Source organism: Schistocerca cancellata, chromosome 2 (assembly GCF_023864275.1).
Source record: "Schistocerca cancellata isolate TAMUIC-IGC-003103 chromosome 2, iqSchCanc2.1, whole genome shotgun sequence".
Lineage (NCBI taxonomy): Eukaryota > Metazoa > Arthropoda > Insecta > Orthoptera > Acrididae > Schistocerca > Schistocerca cancellata.
In genome coordinates, this window is record NC_064627.1 from 337,544,072 (window position 1) to 337,570,684 (window position 26,613).

The window sequence follows — 26,613 nt, forward strand, 5'->3', positions numbered from 1 at the left end:
CAGAAACGCACCCTCTCGAAACCTGGCGAGCAAGCTACACCGCGATGCAGAGCGCCTCTCTTGCAGGGTCTGCCACTTGAGTTTGTTAAACATCTCCGTAACGCTATCACGGTTACCAAATAACCCTGTGACGAAACGCGCCGCTCTTCTTTGGATCTTCTCTATCTCCTCCGTCAACCCGATCTGGTACGGATCCCACACTGATGAGCAATACTCAAGTATAGGTCGAACGAGTGTTTTGTAAGCCACCTCCTTTGTTGATGGACTACATTTTCTAAGGACTCTCCCAATGAATCTCAACCTGGTACCCGCCTTACCAACAATTAATTTTATATGATCATTCCACTTCAAATCGTTCCGCACGCATACTCCCAGATATTTTACAGACGTAACTGCTACCAGTGTTTGTTCCGCTATCATATAATCATACAATAAAGGATCCTTCTTTCTATGTATTCGCAATACATTACATTTGTCTATGTTAAGGGTCAGTTGCCACTCCCTGCACCAAGTGCCTATCCGCTGCAGATCTTCCTGCATTTCGCTACAATTTTCTAATGCTGCAACTTCTCTGTATACTACAGCATCATCCGCGAAAAGCCGCATGGAACTTCCGACACTATCTACTAGGTCATTTATATATATTGTGAAAAGCAATGGTCCCATAACACTCCCCTGTGGCACGCCAGAGGTTACTTTAACGTCTGTAGATGTCTCTCCATTGAGAACAACATGCTGTGTTCTGTTTGCTAAAAACTCTTCAATCCAGCCACACAGCTGGTCTGATATTCCGTAGGCTCTTACTTTGTTTATCAGGCGACAGTGCGGAACTGTATCGAACGCCTTCCGGAAGTCAAGGAAAATGGCATCTGCCTGAGAGCCTGTATCTAATATTTTCTGGGTCTCATGAACAAATAAAGCGAGTTGGGTTTCACACGATCGCTGTTTCCGGAATCCATGTTGATTCCTACATAGTAGATTCTGAGTTTCCAAAAACGACATGATACTCGAGCAAAAGACATGTTCTAAAATTCTACAACAGATCGACGTCAGAGAGATAGGTCTATAGTTTTGCGCATCTGCTCGACGACCCTTCTTGAAGACTGGGACTATCTGTGCTCTTTTCCAATCATTTGGAACCTTCTGTTCCTCTAGAGACTTGCGGTACACGGCTGTTAGAAGGGGGGCAAGTTCTTTCGCGTACTCTGTGTAGAATCGAATTGGTATCCCGTCAGGTCCAGTGGACTTTCCTCTGTTGAGTGATTCCAGTTGCTTTTCTATTCCTTGGACACTTATTTCAATGTCAGCCATTTTTTCGTTGGTGCGAGGATTTAGAGAAGGAACTGCAGTGCGGTCTTCCTCTGTGAAACAGAGGACTACATGAGAACTACATGAAAAACATAAAAATCATTGTTTTCAACGCCATATCTGTAATAATTACTTCTTTCATTTTATTCTTAAATATCGGAAACTCATTATATATCTTTCAATGAAATTCATAGGAGGTTCACGAATGGTGTACCTAATATCTGCCGCCTATTGCTACAGGAGTAGCTGCCCAGTTTGTTCGTATCTTAGTCACAAAACAGTAAACCCCGATCGTATAAAGAATCGAACTTCGATCCACAAAACACCTTCAAACTTCCTATTAGGTTACAAATAAATGGCCATGATAAATATTTAAGCATGTAATCGAGGAAAAGTTTGGAACAGGTTTGAAATTATGTTTAAAATTTGTCGGGAGTCGCTCATTATTGAACAGTGGATCAGTATGTTTTGAGTAATTTGTGCTCCATTTTAAGCAAAAGCATACAGAGACCAACAGAATACAGAGACCAACTTAACATAACTTCTTGGGGATCCCCACACACAACGCAGATCAAAATAGCGAAAGAATCTTCCAATCAAGTCTATTGAAACTACATTGCTGGTCATCGTAACTGGGGCGCTAGGAACGCTAGCAAGCAACGAAATTTTATTTATTGTGTAGTTGGAGGAAAAGTAACTGAATTTTGGCATGTACTTAACGCGAAATATAGCACACAGAGCTGCCACTGTGCAAGCAACGATCACTCTAAGCCTGCTGGCCACCAAGTAGAACTGACCTTGCGCGACAGACACGATGTTCCACGCTGCTTCAGTTATTTCTCGGAGTTCATTAATAACAGTGGTCGGCGAGTGATGGCACGTCAGCCTATTAGCCACCCATGACCACATGTTTTTATTGGGTTAGAGATCTCTGGAATTTTACTGTTCGTGTCAACAGTCGAACACCCTCTGTACAGAAGTACGTCAGAATAGCACTGATAACATTCGGTGTGCGTTATCTTGTTGAAAGATGACACATACGTCTGCGGTAGTGCAAAGCCATTGCATCTAAAACGTGAGAAACGCGACACTGCTGGAAGACCCAGAAATGATCGAGATGTGTACGTAGTGAGACCGCACGCATAACAACGTATTCTGGGCCAACATTACAATGTTTAGTCTTCTTGGAGCCCCCACAAACAGATAAATCTACCGTGACGCTATACTCAGGACCGGTACTCGTCTGAAAACAGTGAGCTGACGACGTGGTTTCACTCCTGCACCCGGCGCTGTTGTTCTGTGCACCACTGTTGCTATGTCTCACTCCGATGTTGTGGAAACAGAATAGTTAGAGAGGTGACAGCCCGTAGTGGTGCTTATGTCGTCGCTGTCTGTGATGACATTTCTCTTGGGGAAGTGAAGACTGTTTATTGACACAAGGTACGTGACGTAGATTTACCGTCTACGGCCGAACGAACAATACAGAGTGTGTAAAAACGTGTGTCAGAAACTTTGAGGATTTATTCTTGAAATCAAAATATTACAGAAAGTCAGTAGAACTCGGATCCGAGGTCCTCCGTTAGAGAAGTATGAAAGAATTTGTTATTCATAGCACAGCTAATTGAAGATTCCGTCAGTTGAAAAGCCAGCCTCATAAACAAACAGGATAACTGATGAGAAATCCAAAACAAAGCACAATGGACTAATAGGCGTTGACAGAGATGTGTGGGTGAATGTATGCCCCATTTAACTCTTTGCAACCATTGATGTTGACTCGTATACAGAAAATTTCAATGCTTAAGTGCCAGATCGACATAATGATGAACGCCTTCTCGCAGTTCTCCTGGTGCTTGTTGATTGAGGTTATATACAGAACGAACAGCCCGTTCTCCAAGCTCTCTGGCATTCGCACATTGCGTGGTCTTCCACCGACTGTAACTCTCTTTTCAAATGAGCCTCTCTCTCGCAAGCGTTGCTGGAGTAGTGCAAAAGTTCTTGCATTCGATAACTCCCTCCTTGGGTAACGTTCAGCAAAACATCGTAAGCTTTACAGATTGCTAGGTCATACAGATATAGAACATCCGTCATTTCAGCCACTGAATACATCGTTGTTATGCGTTGTGAAGGATTTCTAAAACTGAGCAAGACAATCCTACAAACAAAACAAATGCCATGACCAACTATAAACAAAAAAGAGTAAAAATGAACATTTGAAGTACATTACAGCACCAGAAGTCACAACAGAGGTTCCCTAAGTTGTGCCATAACAAAGGATTTTCGGGCCCACGTTTATGTGAACTTTTTGTAATGTTTTGAGGTGAAGAAAAAGTTTGACACGTTTATTTATACCTCGTAGATTGTCCTATCTGGGTCTAGCTTCATTGGTACTTCAGATCTTGCATAATGTTGAGTATGGCCCTTCTGAAATCAGTAAATAGTTACATGTATTATGAAATAGATTCGGAAGTTGCGAATACGTGTTGACGTCAGCTGTACATTTTATTAGTGGCGCATGAAAATATCTGCCTTACAGGGATTCGAATTCGAATTCCCCGCCTATTGGAGTGGAAATCTTAACCACCGTTTTTATTTATTCAGTCTTCCACGATGCTCAATATGTACTCAACGTACATATGTAAAATCCGCTACATATATGTTAAACTTCATGTAGTTTCAATTGCAAGTAATTGATTATCTGAGTATACGATGGAAAGATTTGAAAATATAAGACAAATGCAATAAAACTCTAATCATTGTAGCTGATCAATACTGTGTATCATGGAGGTACGAGATATAGTCTCAAATGTATGCCCCAAGTAATTTGCCAGATCCACGGCACAGTACAGTTAGTCAACAAATCACAGATCTTCAGTAGACGCATGACATAGTGTAGGAAAAATCTTCTCATCATATTGTGGCTGAATTATTCCTGGTACAAATATAATAAGAGCAGTATACAGGGTGTTACAAAAAGATACGGCCGAACTTTCAGGAAACATTCCTCACACACAAATAAAGAAAAGATGTTATGTGGACATGTGTCCGGAAACGCTTAATTTCCATGTTAGAGCTCGTTTTAGTTTCGTCAGTATGTACTGTACTCCCTCGATTCACCGCCAGTTGGCCCAATTGAAGGAAGGTACTGTACCTGAACTCATTTTTCTACAGTACTAGCATCAAACACATCAGTACGTAGCATCAACAGGTTAGTGTTCATCACGAACGTGGTTTTGCAGTCAGTGCAATGTTTACAAATGCGGAGTTGGCAGATGCCCATTAGATGTATGGATTAGCACGGGGCAATAGCCGTGGCGCGGTACGTTCGTATCGAGACAGATTTCCAGAACGAAGGTGTCCCGAAAGGGAGACGTTCGAAGCAATAGATCGGCGTCTTAGGGAGCACAGAACATTCCAGCCTATGACTCGCGACTGGGGAAGACCTAGAACGACGAGGACACCTGCAAAGGACGAGGCAATTCTTCGTGCAGTTGACGATAACCCTAATGTCAGCGTCAGAGAAGTTGCTGCTGTAGAAGGTAACGTTGACCACGTCACTGTTTGGAGAGTGCTACGGGAGAACCAGTTGTTTCCGTACCATTTACAGCGTGTGCAGGCACTATCAGCAGCTGATTGGCCTCCACGGGCACACTTCTGCGAATGGTTCATCCAACAGTGTGTCAATCCTCATTTCAGTGCAAATGTTCTCTTTACGGATGAGGCTTCATTCCAACGTGATCAAACTGGAAATTTTCACAATCAACATGTGTGGGCTGACAAGAATCCGCACGCAATTGTGCAATCACGTCATCAACACAGATTTTCTGTGAACGTTTGGTCAGGCATTGTTGGTGATGTCTTGATTGGGCCCCATGTTCTTCCACCTACGCTCAATGGAGCACGTTATCATGATCTCATTCGGGATACTCTACCTGTGCTGCTAGAACATGTGCCTTTACAAGTACGACACAACATGTGGTTCATGCACGATGGAGCTCCTGCACATTTCAGTCGAAGTGTTCGCACGCTTCTCAACAACAGATTCGGTGACCGATGGATTGGTAGAGGCGGACCAATTCCAGGGCCTCCACGCTCTCCTGACCTCAACCCTCTTGACTTTCATTTATGGGGGCATTTGAAAGCTCGTGTCTACGCAACCCCGGTACCAATTGTAGAGACTCTTCGTGCTCGTATTGTGGATGGCTGTGATACAATACGCCATTGTCCAGGGCTGCATCAGCGCATCAGGGATTCCATGCGACGGAGGGTGGATGCAACGCTGGTACGTTCTGCTGCCGTGTGTTTCCTTTCCGTGATTAATGTGATTTGAAGAGAAGTAATAAAATGAGCTCTAACGTGGAAAGTAAGCGTTTCCGGACACATGTCCACATAACATATTTTCTTTCTTTGTATGTGAGGAATGTTTCCTGAAAGTTTGGCCGTACCTTTTTGTAACACCCTGTATGTGTGTAGGGAAAACTAAGTATATTAATCAAAGTTCTATCTCCCACCAAGTTTATTCATATCCAAACGCCAGAGCTTATAAACCATATAGTTCAGTGTAGAGACATAGGTGCGCAAGTTAGTGATTAAGGATATCTAAGAAAATATGTGAAATTAGAAATGTGTTACTGTAGAAGCAAATGTCGCATGGTGACCGCTTTGGCAATCCATGTACACCTCCCAGAAAACCCCTTGGAGTTCCATATGCCACGTTTCCATATCCTCTGTGTTCGCACTTCGTGATACACGCACAGTCAGAGACAATTTTTTTTTATCGTCATTTTAGACCGCCGACGCATTTATACCAACGATTTACACAACATCTGTGTTTATATGGTGTTTAAATATAACATTGTAATGTCCCTGTCTGGGAATCACAAAGTGCGTGTGTAGTGGATATGGACAACATCGCATATAGAATTTGGGTCGACTTGGAAGGTTGCATAGATAGCTGAAGTGGTTAGTATGACTGGGTAATCCAGGTTCAAGTCCCTGTCCGGCACAAATTTTCATGTCTCACTAATAAAATACACAGCTGACGTCAATATTATTCGCACCATTATGACCATTTCGTAATGTTTACTACAGCTTTCAATCGTCAGAAAGGTATATGTTCCTTCACAAATGTATGTGATACACAGACATTGTATATGCACACAGGTTCCATGTAGGACGCAAAGCACGCTGGTCACGAAAGCCTGAACACGAGAAGTGTATAAATTCTGAGTGAAGATTCCTTGTTACATGTCAAACTGTTCGCTTTGACGTAGATAAGTGGCCGTCTTGAGTAATGAATGCTATGTAGCTGCGACGGAACATTTAAGTTCTGTTATTTTCGTCTCTTACACAATAATGTTCCAAAAATAACTAGATTTCTGCCTTATATTCAGCATTTACAACCACTCACAACTGAACACTAAACTGAACTTAAAACCTCTAAACTTTACTGTGGTAGCTCACATTTGCATATTACACGAGTACACGAGTGCAGTAGAGAATGCACAGCACATTTGGAGCCATAAATGTCACGGGTCGCGCCACTAAACGATAGCACAGCTCGTGCACTGGAATGACTCTGGCTCTTGGCAGTCTGCCCTTGCCAACTGAAACCAAAGAAACGAACAAGTTCCACTCAGCTGTTAATGAGTCATGGCTGAATCTCACAGCAGCTGTGATGAGACGTCCAAAGAAACGAAGACGCTACAAGGTGCGTAAGTAACACGATGACTGCACGGGGCTAAATATTACAGTGAAAATCATATTTTGTTAAAACATTGAAAATTTATAGAAAAAAGTTCATTGTAATTAAAACTGAATTGATCTCGTTACTACTGAAAGCAAGGCGAATGACAGAAGTTCACTTTTCTGTTGGTGACTCCAACACTACTAAAAATTTAATAGGATCCAAAGGGGCACGTATTGTTTTGTTTAGTAGGTGAACAGCAGAACATTGTATGTTTAATACGATAAATACCAACCAAATCTGCAGCGTAGCTGTTGTGATGGATTTGTCACATGTGAGAAGAATGTGACAGAGTACTTCTCAGCCTTGCGGAAACAACTGTGGAGCTATGCGAAGCGGACGATATGTAACCGTTTTGCGAAACCATATATTATCTGATGTGACACCTCTGCTATCAAAGGATGACATCGAATAAAGTTTTAGGAAAATGTGACCCTGCAGACGCAGAGCTTCATATGTGCTTGCGGTCCTCATCGCATAGTTCAGCTTCGGTTATGCTACCAACGCAAATCGGCGGGCAGTTTCAGCACGGTAAACATGTTGTTATAGGAGGGTGCACAGAAAGTAAGTCAACGCTTTTTTTTCTTCGACATTTGTTTATTGAACATAATGAGAAAAATACACACGAAAGATAGTGTCTTATCTACACGCCCTGTTTTTCCAAGAAATCCCCATTCCGTTCTGTGGCCATCCTCCAGCGCGAAACAAGGGCGTTTACGTCCTGTCGGTACCAATCCTTGTCTTGGTAGCGGAGCCACTGCTTCAGTGTGTGAATCACCTGGTCATCGTCCTCAAAATGTCTTACACGAATGGGATCCTTTAAGTGCCCAAACAAGTGGAAGTCCGTGAGGGCTACGGACGGGTTGCGTTGTGGCCGTGCGGTTCTAGGCGCTTCAGTCTGGAACCGCGCGAACGCTACGGTCGCAGGTTCGAATCCTGTCTCGGGCATTTATGTGTGTGATTTCCTTAGGTTAGTTAGGTTTAAGTAGTTCTAAGTTCTAGGGGACTGATGACCTCAGATGTTAAGTCTCATTTTGCTCAGAGCCATTTGAACCATTAGGGACGGGTTGCCAAGTGTGACAGCCGTGGATGGTATCCCCGACCACTGCAAATCGGGGAGCTTCGCCGAACCGCCTTCTGATGACCTCACCCTCCAAGCCCAGCGACTAACTATACTTCTGTTGCAGAGGATGCTCCATAGACTTTGTACAAGCGATTTTGAATATTCCCCACAGTTTCTTTCTCTGCAGTGAGAAATTCAATTACGGCACATTGCTTGTAATGTTTATCACCTACAGACGCCATTTTGCAACTGTCCTGCAGCTACGCTATCAGTCTGAAGTAACGGAAACTTTGCGCGTTCACTCAGGAGACCTCAAATAATACATACTTAACGTTTCGCATTCGTTGCATTGTTTTCGGCTAAGAAAAAAAAATGTGGTGCGCTACTTTCTGGGCAACTTTGGTACTAGCTGAGAAGCCCAGCATTGCTGGTATGTTCATTTCGGAAATTTTCCATTAGAATCGAAAACAAGAAACGATCTGTGTTTGTAGTGATGTTTGACAAAAGTTTCATTTTCATTTATTCGTAAAGACATCTTCGAAACATTATGAAGTTCGTACATAGAAATATGCATAATGTATTAATGTATGAGTCGGTATCCAAAATAATAAACATGATTCTGGACAGTTTGTGTACATTGGGTGCAGCGTCTTCACGACTCTACATCACGATTTTGTGAGTGTCTCTATGCTAACCCCTTTTCACAGCTCGATAGACGGCTATCGTTTTCGCCTGCAGCCGTATGCGCTTTTCAGTTGAAAGCTGTCAAAAGCGGCGCAATATGTCAGGGATTTCCCTAAGTTGACTCAACTCTAGGAGTTTCTTAATAGTAAAGAAGAAACATATTAAAACTTTACGCATAACGTATAATTTTTTCACGTACCACAATATTTATGAAGTCGTATCTCTTGAATTATGTCGTACAACGATATTATTTTGTAGGTGCATTCAGCAGCGTATGTGGATGCTGTGAACGAAATAAGTTGCGAATAGAGTTAGTAGCACAGAAGTTGTCAATTTAAACATCATTTATGATGCGGTAGTTTTTCACGCGTCTCAGTGTTTACCTGAACTTTGAGAAGTAGATGGTTCTTACTCCTCAATGATTGTTTATTTGTGTGTGTGTGTGTGTGTGTGTGTGTGTGTGTGTGTGTGTGTGTGTGTGAGTGTGTACGTATGTTTCACACCGGTGTGTGTGTGTGTGTGTGTGTGTGTGTGTGTGTGTGTGTGTGTGTGTGTGTGTGGATACTGAGGCATAGAAACAAGAATCATTTACTATTCCAGAGAAGATTACTATCGTGACACGAAACAAATAATACAGGTCTCACTGTAAGAACTTTGGTCCATATAGATCCTTCGATCCTTCTGAGACGCTTTACGGGTTGCAGGACACGAGGATAAACCTGAAGCCTAACTCCTGTATAAAAATTTGTGGAACTAACACCTGATCACCTGAGTCACAATCGGAGACGATACTTAGCTAAAGAATACAAATTTCGTTAGTTAATTTAGCAAAACAAATACTACATTTTAGGTTATGTCTGCGGCTTTCATTAATCAAATGCCAAGCAGAAAACATTGCACGCAATCACTGATAATCCTTTTTCCTTGCGTGCACTTGTCGAAAGTTTCACATCCCAATTATCAGAATGAGATGCTCTACGTTAATGGTATAGGGGTTACTCCAAGTACATTCTACGAAATGTTAGATTTTGCATACTGACGATGCCAGGCTTTGATAGTTCATTTAGCTATACCAAGGTTGCAAAGTGTAGCCTCCTGCTGCGGGTGCGTATTAGCATTCAACCTGAAGGATTTCAAATGAAAAATAAAACAGTAGGTACATTCATTGAGCTGTCAACAACGTACTACACAATGTGGAGAGAAGGCACGATATATAAGCCTCTTCGTATAATTCCTTCCAAACCAACTGCTCCACATATCGACATTATGGTAAACGACCGAGTGTTCCAAATAGTCGTGATAACTGAAAAACTAAAGATCAGTCCACTTCAGGGATCAATCCCCGTTGCACTTCTCTTTGTCTTGTGCATTGCAGGTATGCCAAAGTCATGTTGAAGGGAGTTTCGTTACACTGACACTGGGAACGTGCAACAATATATAGATAAATAAAACAGTAAAGGATATCCTAAAATAGGGGATTGCTGTAGTGGTATAGTACTTTGTCCGAATGCCGTGTCAACGGAGTTTTACTTCATCCACCTCACTAATAAACCTCTAGCAGGAAGTCATCGTACAGTTAGAAAACACTGCATTCATTTATAATAAAACACCAAAGTATAATAAAGCACCAAAGGACGATCCGGTAAGCATCGGCAGCTTTCTTTCGAAGAGCACCTAACAAAGGCAGCCTAAAGATTGAATACAAGTATACCATCACCCAGAATCTATATGATACATACTGGAGAGATCGACACCCATCCTGTGTCCCTCTGTCCTGGATCTTATCTTCTCAACCGCTGTCATTTATTTTGCACAATTCGCTACTAGTTTCGGTCAGTGATTAGTAGTGAATTGTGCAAAATAAATGACAGCTAAGGATCCCCATGAATTTTAATAATCATTTGGCGCTGAATATCCCCATCTACAAACACACGTCAATATGAAAATATGTGCCAGAGTTCTCAACACCGTCGAAATAGATCCAGGACTAAGCGACATTCTATCCCTTCAGGTACGATGCATAAATTCTCGTACGAACGGTAGTCAAACCAGATATGAGTGACGCCAGACAGGTCTAATTCTGCCCTAGACGATCATCTACAAAACATCATTGTGGGAGATGAATTAAATCCTACCAACGCATGGACGTAATAACTTATTGGACAAAAAGGTAATAATATGTTCGTGCTTCACCCAAAAACCAGCGGAATTTGACTTGCCACATTTAACATGGTACATACTAAACAAAATGTGCATGTTTTGTACTCTAATATCGCTAGTAACCATTCCAGTTTGTGACTTCGGAGAACAGCAAACCATGAGACACACCACAAGGGAATGGCTCACAAGAACGCATGGTATTGGACCAAAATACGTCGTGCTGGTAACCCCAGAGTCGACGGATTACATTAGTACTCTAGATGTTCGTTTTTAACGTTTCATACTATGTATGTAATTTTATACATTTCAGTATACATGCTCCATTAGTCCATAGGATAAGTAAACAAAATAAATACTAGGTATGATAAATGATGTAGTAGATGAGCGGCAATGACATTGGGCTTGTTATTTGTTTTGACACATAAGAGAATAATTTCTCCTGACCGTTACGCGCACCAGGCAAATATTCCCCGTAAGTTTGACGAGGACTTTTTCCTTGCCCTTCCTTCTGACAGTCAAAACTTAGATCTACTGGTGGCGCATCTGAAACGAATCACCACCCAGTAACTTCCAAAATTATCTTTTTCTGTTTCCGTATACTTCTATACAGCTATTCGCAAGCTTGCGATGTCAGACTTGGGGAACATTTTCCAAACAATGGAAAGTCCAGGATGGAATAATGTCAATATTATGAAAAGGATAGATTGCTGCACACCATATAGCGGATATGTTGAGTCGCAGTAGACACAAAGAAAATGTTGCCAAACAAGTAAGCTGTCGGCCAGAAGGTCTTCGTCCTTGTTGGTCAACAGACACACATACACTCACACACACACACACACACACACACACACACACACACGCGCGCGCGCCACACATGACGACTGTCGGCCTCGGCAGCCGACAGTGGTCACGTGTGTGTGTGTGTGTGTGTGTGTGTGTGTGTGTGTGTACGTTGTCTAATTCAGAAAAACAGCTTTTGGCCGAAAGGTTACGTGTTTTATAGTCTTTTTTTATTGTGCCAGTTTGCGTCTCAACATCTCCGCTATAGGGGGATACTTTTTTCTTCAGATTTATACGTTCTTTCTTTCATTTTGTGATGGTACTTTATCGTACATAGTATTGCATTTCCTTTGTACGGAGGCATACTCATTTACAGTCTAGACGAAAGGGGATCAGCTCAGTAACCAATCTGTGCTTTATTGCTTGATCACATTACATTTAATTGCGCTAAACGAATTATCGTGTGGAGCTCATCAGGGATAATTACTGCTCATCCAATCGATAAGTGAGGGCTGTGATTTCGACAGTATTGCTGGGATTTCGCTCCGCAATTAAATAAAGCAGACGACCACCCACGCGATTATAATATGCAGCACGGCTACTCTCCGTTCCTAAACCTCCTTCGAATTAGTGGCATACTATAGTGACAGAAAATTGTTGAGACATATATACTGCAGCCTGGTGGAACACCCTCCACGCAGTTCATGTTCACGGGGTTAATAACGTCTGATATCTCGCGAACGTCGAAGATGTTAAGGACCTGAATCCTTATATAGGTTACTGTATAATGGCTTTGTAAATGAGTGATAGAGGGATGAGGCTTCTGCAACCACTGGTAAGTAGTAATAAGAATTGTGAAGCAAAGTAACTGTGACAGGCCACCAGGCCACGGGGGGGGGGGGGGGGGTTCTTTATCGAGGGAAAGTGAGTGAATTTTTTCATCTTGCCCCATTCGACCTGTTTTGTAGCTTTTGACAGATACTTTCTCAAAGATGCACTGAATTCTATACGGAGAGGAATGGAGAACACTATGCGACGGCCCAGTTTGATCTCTGTCTCGCTCATTTTGATGGTCTAGATTACATACATCAGCGGATCCCTCATGGCAACAATCAATAGTTGGACGTGCTCCGCCAGGTGACACAACTTGAGTTTCACGCGATCTTGAAAAATTTATGTCGCTAAGCTTTATTTAAGCTTATATATTTCTTTACCCATTGTAAAAGTTTTCGCAGCATGACAGTCATCATATAACTCGAAAATGGTCGGCAAATGTCCAACTCATATTCCGAAACGTACTGGGCGAAAAGTAATGTTACAAAGGCTTAACCTATCTGTTGCGTGATGAATTTTCTCTTACTATCATTCATCTCGCTTTCAAACTCCTCTGTAGACGGGCTCCACTTCTTCAGTCCTTTGGCAAAATTGCACTACGCCTGACCGCAGCCGTGATCAATAACGCATGATTTGGGGTAAGTCGGTTTCTAAGCTTGCTAGCGGAAAAAGTTTTCACCTCCAGTACGCAAAAGTACAAGAGGTGATGGCGTCGTCATGATCTTTATACATTGCGCCATCTCCTGGATTAAATTTTAAGCCCGATCGCAGTGTTTCATAGACTAAGGACGTGTGATATATTTGGTGATTATTTGTCCTTTGGACGAGGAAGTTAAGCTGGGTGGGCCCTTGGAGAAAAGTGCTGTTTCTCTCTCTCATCTTCACCAAGAAAGCAAGTCATTAAACTTCCACAATAAGTTATCACCAGCCACTCAACACATTGTGAAGGAAACGTGCGTTTGGGTCTGAAGGGATACAGCTCAAACTACCACCCACGTGTCTCATATTATTTATTATTTTCAACTAATGTACTGCAGATTTACGTGATTACAGAGCACAAACGATATCGACAGCATTTTGATCATCTGGGTATTATATTAAATTTATAATATTTTGTAAATATTCAGAAGACAATGTTTTAGATGGTTAATTTTTGAATAATACGTATTTGCCGTCGTATGTAGGTCACAAGTCAGTCTACTTTAATTTCTTATCGTGAATCGTTCACTGACGACAATCATTTGTAATAGAAACACATTCCTCGGACAGCATTTGGAATTCGGAATTTCCTTGTCAACTACACACTATTTGCGATGAATGTCTTTTTTACCCATATTGCTTTTGTCGGCTTTATACCTCTTCAAAAATTTCTTCCAGGTGAGTTTAAGGAAATACCGTCCATTACCCACGGCTAATGTGAATATAGCCGGCCGAAGTGGCCTAACGGTTCTAGGCGCTACAGTCTGGAGCCCCGTGACCGCTACGGTCGCAGGTTAGAATCCTGCCTCGGGCATGGATGTGTGTGATGCCCTTAGGTTACTTAGGTTTAAGTAGTTCTAAGTTCTAGGGGACTGATGACCACAGCAGTTAAGTCCCATAGTGCTCAGAGCCATTTGAACCAACCAGTGAATATAGTTACTGGATACAGAAATTCAACATGTATGTATTCACTTACTATAATTCTTACTTACGCCTTCTTGCATGTCGATACAGAAATCAACCTGCTGCAACGTAATCAAAGTTGGTTGAAATATATTGCGTGCGTATTATTACCCTAGCATATAGATATTTTGGGCTGGTTATCTCCACATGGTTTCTGACGTTGGCCTTTTTCTGCATTGGGAAGATGATGGCTATTCAAATTTCAAACCGGTCGCTAGTAGCGCCACGATGGGGATGCAATTCAGGTTTGTTTTAAATTCATGCCGAAACGGTCGTGAACGTTAGTTACCTTTGCGACTGAAATTGGTGAGTTGATGTTTGTCCAGAACGACTTTAAGCCGACAGAGACACCGTTATTAGCATATCACACGAGGTTGTGTAGTAGGGCTACGAGAATCTGGATATTCCTTCTGCGATACTGCAGAAATACTTAGCAGGAATCCAGCCACTGTACGTGAATGCTGGCACCGACGGTCACGAGAATGTATAAGCACAAAAAGATCGGGCTCCAGACGGTCACGTAGTAGTATTGAAAACCAAGACCATCGTAATCAGCGTGTGGCTCTGGCGCATCGAACTGCATCCACAGCAGTAATTTGTGCAGCAGTTGGTACCACAGTGACACAACGAACAAATCGGTCACTTCAAGGAAAGCTCCGAACCAGAAGTGTATTCCACCGACACCAAAGCACCTCACATTTGCGACTTCAGTAGTGTCAATCAAGAGCTCATTGGAGGGCAGGGTGGGGGTCTGTTGCGTTTTCTGATCAAAATTGGTTCTGCCACGGTGCCAGTGTTAGCCGAGTGTTGGTTGTAGGAGGTCAATTGAGGATTCGCGAGCAACCTGTCTGCGTAGCAGACATATCGGACCTACACTTGGAGTTAAGCTGTGGGGTTCCATTTCCTACGACTGCAGAAGCACGCTCGTGGTCATCCCACACACCCTGACTGCAAAACCGTACGTCAGTCTGGTAATTCGACCTTTCATGCTGCCGTTCATGAGAAGCATTCCGGGAGGTATTTTCTAACAGGCTATCTCCCACCCGCATACCACTGTTGTAACTAATGTGCTCTACAAAGTGTCGATATGTTGCCTGGGCCTACTCAATCAGACCTGTCTCCAATCGTGCACTTAAACGACATTACCGGACGACAATTCGATCGTTATCCAAAAACGGCTTTAACCGTCCCTGTATTGACCGAAAGTTACAACAAGCATGGAATTCCATCGCAAAAACTGACAAATGGCACCTGTATAACACAATGCACGGACGTCTGCATGTTTGCATGAAACAGTCTGCCGGTTACATGGGGATTAATGTACCAGCATTTTACATTTTCACTGGCTTATATCGCGCTTACATTAAAATCTGATCTTGCAATGTTAATCATTTAAGTATGTTTCCTAGACAAATCTATTCCTGAAATATCCTCACTCTACATATATCTTTATGTTGCGATTTTTTTCCGTCAGTGTATATCTGTACATGGCAAAGTGTACTTCTGATACCTCTCCCTTTTCCTCTGTCCCTGTTCCATTCACAAATGGCGTATAGAAAACGTCGTTGTCGATAAGTCTCCGTATGACCTCTAATTTCTCTGAATTCCTCGTAGTCGTCGTTTGCCGAGATATGTGTTGGCGTAAGTAATGCGTTGTTCGGCTGTTCTTGGGACGTGCGGTTACCATACGTCTCCATAATGCTCTCGCGCTGCGTAAAACGATCCCGTGAAGAAACGACCCGCTCTTTGTTGAATCTTCTCTGACTCAGCGAGCGGGGTAGCTCAGTGGCTAGCACAATGGACCCAACTTCCGGAGGACGATGGTTCAATCCTGCGTCCGGCCGTCCTGATTTTGACTTTCCGTGACTTCCCTTACGTCGCTTGAGGGAAATGCTGGGATGGTTCCTTGGAAAGGATACGTCAGCTTTCCTTCAGTATCCTTCCTTAAGCCTAGCTTGTGTTACGTCTGTAATAATGTCGTTGTCGACAGAACGTTAAACACTAATCTCGTCCTCTTTCTCTGAGTCTTGTATTAATCGAACGTCATAAGGTCCCTGACTGATGAACTGTGTTCAAGAATCGGTCCAACAGTTACTTTGTGTAGTACGTCTTTGGTGGAATAAATACATTTCCTTAAGATTATTCCAGCTAGGGCGCTGATTTCCTATATCTACATATACATCTACATAGTTACTCTACAACCAACGAATGGCTTTTAACCTACTTCTCTACCTTTCCACTCTCTAACACCGCGTAGGAGGAAACAGCTGTGTTTCCATGATCCCCCCCCCCCCCCACACACACACACACAAAATCGCGTATCATAGCCGAGAGCGCTAACGCGCTGATTCCTGGGCTCGGGTAGGCGCACCGGCCCCGGATCGAATCCGCCCGGCGTATTAACGACGACGGGCGGTGTGCCGGCCAGCCTGGATGTGGTTTTCAGGCCGTTTTCCACATCCTCCTAGGTGAATACCGGGATGGTCCCCACGTCCCTCCTGTTACACGACTCACAGACATTTGAAACACATTCACACTATTTTCCGATTTACACTCGACGCAGACCGCCGGGGTACACTAATTCCGTCCTGGAGGGTTCGGGGTGGCGGCAGGAGGGGCATCCGGCCACCCCTTAAACTTAACATGCCAAATCCGGCTAACCATGGCCAACCCTGCGTAACTGCTGGACGAGGCGCAAGCGAGAGAATAGAATAGACTCAGTATGGTTGTATTTGGTTCACGAAACGACATCGCGGAACTGCAACACAACTAAAAGATCAGGTGATCTACCTGGACGCCGTTGTGTACAGAGCTGTGGATCTGATGAACGATAAGAGCTAGCGGAGTTTCTCATGATTTTTATTTACGAAATCCATATTGATTTTAGTATGTCATAATGCGTGCGTGCACATTTCATAAATCTACAGCAGATTTATGTCATCAGTATAGGACTATATTTCAGTCGTACGAAGCTTCTCGAGAACGAGAATGACCTACGGCTTTTTCTAGTTGTATCGTAACTATCGTTGCTCTAATGACCTACAATGCATTGCTGCGCCAGACTTTTTTCCATTATTGAGCATTTTCAGTTTAGTATTTATTTATTGGCATGGTCATGGAGTAACTGAAAATGACACGCTTATTGCGATGACGTAAGACCAAAACCTTTTAGGAGGTTGACAAGCTTTTGCTTTCTGTTTAAGCTCATTTTGGCTTCGTTCAGCTCTTACTTCTCAACTTCGCTTAAATCTATTATGCTCTCCGTGCTTTCAGAGCAACTTACTATCTCGGCTATTAAGTCACGGTGGGTATTCCCCATCGCTTAGAACATCGTCCTCAAAGCTCAGTGTTCCATAACCCTTCCACACAAAAGTTAAAAACGATTACGTGTGGGAGACGGAAATTGCTGTGTTTCGGTCAACTGATGATGTGAAATGTAGTCCGTAAACGCCATTGTAATGTGTTCTTGTCTTTGATATGATTTTGTTTCGAACAGGGCGTATTGTTGGCCGTCTAAGTGTCACGTTGGTGGAGTTTGCTTGGAAAATAATTGTTTTCCGGCACAATAACAAACAATTTTACCACTAAATTACCGATTCGGCCGTTATCGTCCATCTTCAGCTCGACAAGACAAAGACGTTTAAAGATTGAAAGAGAAGTTTAGCAGATTACGCCACAACTAAAATACAATACAATAATAAGATGCAAGCGCAACACATTCCCGTATATTCTCTGGAAATGTTGAAAAATCGCTATTTCATGCAACCAAAGAAAAAGTCCTGAGAAGTTAAATCAGAAGACAGAGCAGACAAATCGATTGTTCCTCCACGAATAATACATCTGACCGGATACGTACTGCTCAGAACAAGACGTGGACGCAAAACATTGAGTTGGGCACCCATCGTGTTGGTCCGTCATAATTATTCTTGCTCTTGGTAGCACTTCATCCAGAAAACGAGGAATGATTCGTCTGAGGACGATGACCTGCCATACGCACCAAATATACATTAACTGGTCAGCAGTACGCAGACACCTATTAGTAGACATTAATATGGGATGTGTGCACTCTTCGAATATTATGACGTCTTGAACTAAGCTGGGGACAGTTTGAACGAGGTATCTGAATGTTTGAGGAAGAATTACAGTCTAATCTTACTCAAGAGTCCAAACCAAAGAAGATAGTGCTGTTGGAAGTTGGTCTTTGGAGTGAAGTCGATGTTCTAACTCATCCCTGATTCGTTTTTGTGGGTTCACTTCGGGACTCTGAGCAGGCCAATCCATTTCAGGGATGTTATTGCACACAAACCATTGCCTCACATATGCCGCTTTATGACATGGTGCATTGTCTTGCTTATACAAACAATGATCGTCTTCGAATTATTCTTCTAGTGTATGCAGTACACAGTGCTATAGAATGTGTTACTTCCAACTACATTTAGGCTATTGTTAAGCGTGTTGCATGGGATTTAGCTGAGCTGGATTAGAACTGGGGGTTTGCGCAGACGTGGACTTAATTTTAATAAGAATTTATTAAACAAGTAAATTATCACTACACACTGTGGCGAAATAATCAAAATAATTGTGCACCGAATAAAGCTTAGTCTACTCGAATAATAACACAAAATGTGCTCTTTGAAACAACAAATCCAAAATACAATGAGCAATCTCACCTTATAACAGGCAACCAAATACAACAAGTGTCGGTTAAGTGGCCCTCGACACTTGAAGTTGGAGTCACCAGCGATGGCGGTCGAGTGTATGCTTGTTCTGCGCAGCGACGTCACGCAGAGCGTTCAGTAGTGTTCTGAGCGCTCTGCTCTGAATGCCGTAGCTAATGCGAGCATTAAAAGTGTTGTTTTTGTGGTCTTCAGTCCTGAGACTGGTTTGATGCAGCTCTCCATGCTACTCTATCTGCGCAAGCTTCTTCATCTTCCAGTACCTACTGCAACCTACATCCTTCTGAATCTGCTTGGTGTATTCATCTCCTGGTCTCCCTCTACGATTTTTACCCTCCACGCTGCCCTCCAATACTAAACTGGTGATCCCTTCATGCCTCAGAACATGTCCTACCAAGCGATCCCTTCTTCTGGTCAAGTTGTGCCACAAACTTCTCTTCTCCCCAATCCTATTCAATACTTCATCATTAGTTATGTGATCTACCCATGTAATCTTCAGCATTCTTCTGTAGCACCACATTTCGAAAGCTTCTATTCTCTTCTTGTCCAAATTATTTATCGTCCATGTTTCACTTCCATACATGGCTACACTCCATACAAACACTTTCAGGAATGACTTCCTGACATTTAAATCTATACTCGATGTTAACAAATTTCTCTTCTTCAGAAACGCTTTCCTTGCCATTGCCAGTCTACATTTTATAACCTCCCTACTTCGACCATCAACAGTTATTTTGCTCCCCAAATAGCAAAACTCCTTTACTACTTTAAGTATCTCATTTCCTAATCTAATACCCTCAACATCACCCGACTTAATTCGACTACATTCCATTATCCTTGTTTTGCTTTTGTTGATGTTCATCTTGTATCCTCCCTTCAAGACACTATCCATTCCGTTCAACTGCTCTTGCAAGTCCTTTGCTGTCTCTGACAGAATTGCAATGTCATCGGCGAACCTCAAAGTTTTTATTTCTTCTCCATGGATTTTAATACTTACTCCGAACTTTTCTTTTATTTCCTTCACTGCTTGCTCAATATACAGATTGAATAACATCGGGGAGAGGCTACAACCCTGTCTCACTCCCTTCCCAACCACTGCTTCCCCATCATGTCCCTCGACTCTTATAACTGCCGTCTGGTTTCTGTACAAGAGAGTACTCCAGTCAATATTGTCAAAAGCTTTCTCTAATTCTACAAATCCTAGAAACGTAGGTTTGCCTTTCCTTAATCTTTCTTCTAAGATAAGTCGTAGGGTCTGTATTGCCTCATGTGTTCCAATATTTCTACGGAATCCAAACTGATCTTCCCCAAGGTCGGCTTCTAGTAGTTTTTCCATTCGCCTGTAAAGAATTCGCGTTAGTATTTTGCAGCCGTGACTTATTAAACTGATAGTTCGGTAATTTTCACATCTGTCAACACCTGCTTTCTTTGAGATTGGAATTATTATATTCTTCTTGAAGTCAGAGGGTATTTCGCCTGTCTCATACATCTTACTCACCAGATGGTAGAGTTTTGTCAGGACTGGCTCTCCAAGGCCGTCAGTAGCTCTAATGGAATGGAATGGACAACATTCCATTAAAAGTGATCGTAGCGAATTGCTTAGTAAATTTTTATCCCATTTGTTGCCAGTTGTCATCGCTCTTGGTGATGGTAAGAGATACATTCCGCATAAGCAAGGGAGAAACATAATTTTCAAGATACACGCTTTCTTGAAACGGGAAACATGTGCACGCGCGTACCGCAACTGTCGCTTGCAATCGTCAACAATGAAATCCTCGTCCGTGACTCGACATGTGCGAACCGCCATAGTTCGTGGATCGGACTATATCAGTCGTGACACTAGCAAGTCTTTATACTAGAAAATAATCATCCAGAATAGACAATGACTACTCTTTCCTATCTAATAATTACACCAAGGCATCAACTACTAACAAAGACGACTACTAACAACAGTACGTAACTACCTTCTCTTACATCTAAATGATCAGCAATCTAGTCACAGATATGATAACTCAAACTACAAGACATTATAACAAGTTTCATAAGTGAACTACTGGTTCGATAACCACAAAATCAGAGTTCAATTTAAGATCAGAACGAACCATTGTTGTAATAGAAACAATTACTTCTTTCATTTAATCAGTATTGCCGCGTGCCCTACGTATAGTAACTTAACAGGCTTGCTTACTGGTATAACTTTCGCGAGCTGCCCCTGGTAATACACAAAAGAGCCGTTAGGGAACGCTCACAAATATCTGTAGCCCTGTGAACTACAATTGGAACCACTTAATGCGTCTTCGCTCCGTTGTACATAACACTGTGCTTCTACTCGAACTTGAGGTCATCAGGCTAGCGACTTTATCTGCTAAAGCTCCCTGATAGTGCCTCTTGTAATCTGTTGAAGCTGTTTCTCACCTTCACCCTTCACGTCGTTAGCCACAGGATAGCCATCCATGCTGACCGTTGTCCGTCCGGTATCCTTCCGCACTAACTCATTTGAGGGTCCTTGTACTTGGCTCCTTGTTCGGTCTCTCCAGGAACTGACTGCTCCCACGGCGACTTTTTGGACCAGCACACGGACGCCAAACAAGTGTGACCCGTGGGTCGCACAATGCTCCAGCACCGTCCCACAAGTTGACGTCTACTGCCCGCAGCGATGTCCGGTTCTGGCTCTAGTTGAAGTCGCTGCTTCCTCTCGACATAGCGGACTGCCCTTCATCCCAGCCCGCCTACAAGGAACATCGGCCGTCGAAACAAAGCCAGCTAATGGCGATGCGCAGTATAGTACAAGCGTTTTGGAAAAGTTATTGCAAAAATTATTACCCGAAAATATAGAATATAGGCGTATAGGAATTAGAATTTTAGATAGGACTTCTTTTTCATGAAACTCTATCTAATATGGCGAACATAACCGAAAAAATTATTATAAATATCGATTTTTTCTTTTCAAAATATATCGCAAAACCGCTGTAAATCTAGTTCCTTGTAACTTGTTAACATTCACATTTCCTTACTTGCTATTTGCTTCAAGTATACACCACGGTATGACAAAAAAGTACTTGATTGAAAGATTAAAAAAGAAATATTTATCATTTTCCGATCGCTCTAGATAGCTGACTGGATATTCTCAACAGTTTTAGGCTCATTTAATTCACAAAGAGTTGTGCTACCATGATATTAAATAATTTTTGTGATTTTCCTAATTGTAAGGATCACGGTACGTTTAGAATCTGCTTTCCCTCCCACTCCATCGCCTGCTCCGCATGACACATTACGGCTTTCTTCACTTCATTACTCAGTTACTAGACTAAAAATGAATGAAACAGTTAAGTTTTTCTTTTCTCGCAAATGTAAATATTCAGTAACAATCTTCGTCAAACACATCGCTGTTGAATATTAACTGGGTCCACTAGTTTTTTAAAAAAGATAAAAACCGTCTCCACAATACCGTATAATTTATTTTTTACTTCGTAACAAAGGTCAGCAGTTTCTTTGAAACAAATTTTCGTAAGCTAAAAATTGATGCAGAAAAAAACCGTACAATAAAAGCGCAAATTTTTCAAAATACTTTTGTGATCCTTGCAGCTAGTAAAATTGCTGCATAGCACCTCAACTCTTTTCGAAGAAACTAAGCATAAAACTGCTGTTGAGGGGACATTCGCTGAGAAGATCTAGCCAATTATCGAGAGCAACTTTTTTTCCAGAAAGTCGATTATGTCAAAAAATATTCATATTTCTTTATTTTTCGAACCAGTACTTCTTTGACTTTCCGTGGGCGATACTTACTGTAAACAGCAAGTACGGGAACGTGAATTTTCATGAGTTACAGGCAACGCGATTTTTACCGTTTTCGATATTTGTCGAAATGTGAAAAGGAAATCGATAATTATAAGAAGCAAGCGTTAGATCTTTTTAAGCCCTACAACTTTCTCCTTCAACATTTTTCAGTCAAAGGTATATTTTTTTTATTTATTTAAGAAAAACCGTTTCTTGCAACTTTGCGGACTGTTTTGCCCCTGTTCCCATCTTGGATCGAGTTTCATGAGATATAAACTCTGTTTAAAATTTAATTTCCTATGATACTGTCAGCTCCTCTCCGCAGTGCAGAGTCATCACCGCCCTCCGTGCACTCTCGTCGCAGCACTACACAATGCTCGCGGCGGTCACATTTGCTGCACCAGCTGCGCTCTGGCGGGGACCAGTGCCACATGACTAAAAACGTGATCGTTGGCACCGGGCACAAATACACTAACGGGATCACACCCAAACTACGATAAACACCTCATACCGTAACGTCACTTCTCCTGTACTTCGTTGATGGCAACTACACATGATGGCAGGTTAATTTTTCAAGCATTCGCCAAATCCAAAACCTTGCATCGGATTGCCGCGGGGTACACTATCACTCTTCATTCTCACATACTCTATTCGAGTCATCGACTGTCCGTCTGGTTGCTCTTCACACCATCTCAAGCATCGCTTAGTGCTGGCTATAGAACTGTGTTGCTTATGAGCAACTACTCGACGACCATAGGCCACTCTTTTTAACTCAATGCCCAAAGTTATTGTGCTAGCTGGGCTGCTGTAATCAGTTTGGGTCTCAGGAGTGTTTCCATGAGATTTTTTTACCACCACCCTCCGCACTACTCGATGGTCGAATTCCACCAGTACATTGTCTGCACGGTATTGGTTTTGTCTGGTTGTTGCTTCATATTTCCACCATCTCAACACGAACAGTCGACTTAGGCAGTTTGCAAAGAGTTGAAATATTCCTGATAGATTTGTTACTCAGGTGTCATCCAATAAGTGTCTCATGCACGAAATCACTGAGCTCTCCTAAGTGACCCACTTTGCTTTTACTGCGTGTGTACTGACAACACAACACACCCAGCCTCCTTTTATACTAGTATACTAGTATACCTCCTTTTTATACTAGTGTTCAGTTCCGCATTACTCAGACCTGTCTAGATATTTATGATCAGTGTACTCAGTGACAATGTGGTTTCCTCAGATGTTATAGTGAATTACGACAACGGTCTTATGGTGTGGAATCAATTTATTTTACTCTATTTTAATGTTGACGTTATCTGATTACCTCTTTCTAACACTGAAATTTATTTTACTTGTAGATGTGAAGAGGGCCATAGACGACAGTAGACGCCAGTTTTTTGGCGAAATGTTTGTAGGTGTGCAGAAGATAAAATATTTTGAAAACAGCCGTCCGAAATCCTTTATTTTTTAATTATTGTTCTTGTCAAATTGAACCTGTGCTGTCTTGTTACCTAATCCAGCTTCTGTAAGACAAATTGTATTTGTACAAATATTATGCAGTCATACAATTAATTTTCCATGTTGAATAAATCTACCTAAGCTAGAATCATCTATCCTAAGGACCCACGACGCAATCCTTTCCAATTAAAGGTAAGGTTTCTGTCATACTACCGTACCGCACACTGCTTCGATCACATTTGCGTAATAATTACAACAGAAATAATTTTATAAGGATATATTAGGTCTTCTGAAATATTAATGTAGTAATGAGCCGTGGTGACTGTTAAATTGTTTTCTTTGGTTTAATTTTCAAATAGCAACACCTTCTGAAATTTTCGTGATAATTAAGATCATAGAAGCATGTTGTTTTCCAAATGTACTCGTGACCATCAAGCGAGTCCGGCAGTTGAAGCCGCAGTTTTCTGTTAATTCTTACTGTCGAGTTCTTGCGGCGGTACAGAAACATTCATAGCCTGACACATAGTTCTTCATTCCTAACCGAGAAGTCAAATACCGATTTTCATAGACACAGCTTGAAAAATGTTTTAATACAACGAAATTTTTACACAAAATTTTTCATCCCCTGTTCCACGTCTTTTGGGGTTGAATTCCCAAAAATACTGACCCACGTATTTCTTTTTCCTCTTTTTTTTATTTCTAACTGAGATGACAAACACAAGTTTTCCTAGTTTCAGCTTCAAAAATACATTCATCATGAAATATTTCCATAAAAGCTTTCATCCCCTACTTCACCCCCTTAGCAGTTGATTTCCCAGAACACTGAAAAACAGGTTTTTGTTTTTCAACTGAGAAGCCAATCACAAATTTCGATAGGTTTAGCTTTAAAAATGCTTTCATAACAACATCCTTTCATGAAACTTTCTATCCTCTATTTCACCCCCTCAAGGGTTGAGTTTTCAGAAACGCTGAAACACTTTCTTTTAATTTCCAACCAAGAAGTCAGATACTAATTTTCATATAAGTAGCTCTAAAAATTCCTTTTTAGGTCTTTAACAATGATTTATTTTCGAAAAGAAATTTCACCCACTCTTTTACCACCTTAAGGGGGGTAGAACGTCAAACGGGCCGCCTTGGATCAGGAGAGACGCCACAGGACATTTTAAGTTCCACTGTCTATACTTTTACGAATAAATTCATAAAACTTTGTCAGCATGACCAGGAAGGATTCAGGATTCACAATCATAGCAGTGGAAGTTCAAAAAAATTACATAATAATTTTTTTAAATGTGAAAATTCATCATTTTTTTCATTTCTATTGGCTGCGTTTGTTGATATAGGTACACGTTTTTTCATAAGTAAGAGAGATTCTTCAATCAATTTTGCACAGCATGCAAACCATACTTACAGGTGTATGGAACTCTAGAAATTATTTAATTTATGAAAAATTGAATGTGCTGTTACATTTTAAACTTCATGCTTAGAAAAAACTCAAATTTCATAGTTAATTATCTAAATGTTTACCACAGTTTTTAATAGATTTGGAAAATTCTAGAGTTTCATAAACCTGTAAGTATGGTTTGTATGCTGTGCAAAATTCATCGAAGAATCACGCTTACTTATGACGAAAAGTGTTCCTATAGCAACAAATGCAGCCAATGGTAAGTGAACAAAAGGTGAAAGACAAATGTAAAAAATTAAATTATTTTTGAACTTCCACCACTACAAGGGTAAATCCTGAATCCTTTCTGGTCATTCTGACAAAGTTTTATGAATTTATTTTTAAAAGTATAGACAGCAGAAATTGAAAATTCCTGCTCCAAGTCGTCCCGTATGACGTCCTACCCCCCCCCCCCCCTAAAGGACGAGTTTCCAAAATGCTGAATGTTGTTGTTGTTGTGATCTTCATCCAGAGACTGGTTTGATGCATCTCTCCATGCCACTCTATCCTGTGCAAGCCTCTTCATCTCCCAGTACCTACTGCAGCCTACATCCTTCTGAATCTGCTTAGTGTATTCATCTCATGGTCTCCCCCTACGATTTTTACCCTCCATGCTGCCCTCCAATACTAAATTGGTGATCCCTTGATGCCTCAGAACATGTCCTACTAAGCGATCCCTTCTTCTGGTCAAGTTGTGCCACAAACTTCTCTTCTCCCCGATCCTATTCAATACTTCCTCATTAGTTATGTATCTACCCATCTAATCTTCAGCATTCTTCTGTAGCACCACATTTCGAAAGCTTCTATTCTCTTCTTGTCCAAACTATTTACCGTCCATGTTTCACTTCCATACATGGCTACACTCCATACAAATACTTTCAGAAATGACTTCCTGACACTTAAATCTATACTCGATGTTAACAAATTTCTCTTCTTTAGAAACGCTTTCCTTGCCATTGCCAATCTACATTTTATGTCCTCTCTACTTCGACCATCATCAGTTATTATGCTCCCCAAATAGCAAAACTCC